Genomic DNA, 2,192 nt, shown 5'->3' with positions numbered 1-2,192 from the left:
ACACACACACACACACACTCACACACGGTTTTTGTTTAAACACTTTTGGTGTTGCAAGGCATTCTTTTTAGATTTTAGAAGTAAATTGATTGCTCAAACTTGTTCTTTTTTGGCGTTGAAATTAAGATTTCTTGGTTTGCTGAAAGTCAGACTCTGGTGTTCCTTGTGGGGTGTGCGTTTCTCTCCCCTTCTCTTCTCCCCTTTCCTTTCTCCCCTACCTTCCTTCTTTGGATTGTGATAGATTGAATCAGGGTACTGCACATAGTGCCAATTCCTGTTTCGGGATTTCATTAGAAACCAAAGACATTTTCAGATGTGACCATTTTCCGCTTTCATTAATAGTCAAAAAGGTCAGCACCAGTCTTTTCGATCCCCACTGTGTTTCCAATCTACCTCTCTTCCGGAGCACATCAGCACTTTTTTCTCCCTGTATCTTTGCTTCTTCTCTGGTTCTCTCTGGATCAATTAATCATGCCTGAGAAAGGAGGGTGTTATCCTGAGGTAATTTCCTGGGTGTTGAGTGGGTGATCCATTAGCCCTTCCTGATGAAGAAACACACTGTTCATGTAAGGAGCATATTTCTCATTTCTTCTTTTCCTCTCCTCTCTTGTTTTTGACCTTAAAGAAACAAGTGCACATGCCATAATGTCTGATAATTGCGTTGGGCTGACTCTGTAATAGGCAAGGATGATCTCCAGCAGACCCGGGTGAATGAACAACCATGATTAGCCAACAAAACAAACTCTTGTACTGTATGGGGAAAAAATACAATCTTTCCATATGCAGCAGGTAGTGTTAGCCTAGCGCTTTTGAGGCTGATTCAAAAAAAGAGAAATAAACAGGTGGTTTTAAGAAATTATTTGTGTTTTTTCTTATTTTGTTTTTATGTAGCTGCTTCCTGCAACTTACTTATTGATGTCTGTTCAGAGCAGTTAGTGCCTCAAAATTACGCCCTCCCTGCAATTATTTGAAATTGTGTTGACTCTCAAGCCCTCAATTTTTGTTTGCTTGCTTCGCATGGGCTGCATTTTCACTTAAGAAGACACTTAAGAACATAAAATGGTAAATAAGCAATCATCAGTTAGCCAGCAGTTGCTTATATGAATGTTTTTATTTGTATATGCATATTAATATCAGTTTTTAATGTGGCCTTGTGTGCTGTTTTTTTGTTGTTGCTCATTTCGTCACATTATTTTTGATTTGTTTGTGTAAGTGTGTATTTGTGCATGTTTGTCCATTTTCCATCAAAATGCATTCTGGGATTTAAGGAGAGCTTTAAAATTGCAGCTCACTGGTGTTTTTGTCCAGAATCAATACATATCATTAAATAAATCAACACTAAAACATTTACATAAAGGTTTATTTAAGTGGTAAGAACTGACATAAACAGTTTGTCAAGACTGTGTGGAGACTAGCCTGCATCTGATTCCTTCAGGGTGGTGCTTAGTTTGACACATTCTACTCTGGTTAAATCCCAGGCACATAATGCTTCAGAATGTAAACCGATTATAAAATCTAAAAGCCTCAATTTTTTCTGGCTTGTTTGAACAGACTACTGCCCAAATTTTCACCACCCCCTTATTCTCTTAAAACGCGAGGCGATACGCAGCGTGTGTAGAAAGCTAAACTGTTTCAAATTGAAGCTGTTTTGTCGGACAATCGTCAAACTGACAACGTGCCTTAAACGCTGTTACAACTACTTGGTTTTTACTTTGTTATATTAGTAAGTTAATTGAGTATTTGTGATTTACTGTATCAGTGAAGTAAGCTACATGGACGGTGGACACTATAGGCTTAGGCACACTATTTCAATTTCTAAATCCTTGTCAATATGAGCTGAGACAAGGCCCGCCCTCTACATTTGTATTTTTAAGCTGTACATAAGAACGACACAGACACTAAACATAAATCTTTCTGCTCACCCCAACACACCACCATCCTTGAGGACTGAAAATGTCTTCCATGAAGAACTGGGCAATATATCAATATTGTGATATGAGACTAGATATCGTCTTAGATTTTGGATATCGTAATATCGTAACATGGAATAAGTGTTGTCTTTCCCTGGTTTTAAAGGCTGCATTACAGTACAGTGATGTCATGTCATGAACTTACCACACTGTTGTAACAGTTCTATTATTTGCCTTTACCCATTTAGTCGTTATATCCACATTACTGATGATTATTTATCA

At 37.9% G+C, this 2,192-nt stretch overlaps 1 protein-coding gene across 5 annotated transcripts in view; it reads left to right on the top strand.

The window, feature by feature from the left end:
• The window catches only part of chchd3a (coiled-coil-helix-coiled-coil-helix domain containing 3a), a 70,494-nt gene that overhangs the window by 11,121 nt on the left and 57,181 nt on the right, over positions 1-2,192 (top strand). The window lies entirely within an intron of this gene.

Source organism: Etheostoma spectabile, chromosome 23 (genome assembly GCF_008692095.1).
Source record: "Etheostoma spectabile isolate EspeVRDwgs_2016 chromosome 23, UIUC_Espe_1.0, whole genome shotgun sequence".
In the NCBI taxonomy this organism is placed as follows: domain Eukaryota; kingdom Metazoa; phylum Chordata; class Actinopteri; order Perciformes; family Percidae; genus Etheostoma; species Etheostoma spectabile.
The sequence above is the reverse complement of the archived record's forward strand: the minus strand, read 5'-3'. Positions and strand labels throughout refer to the sequence as shown.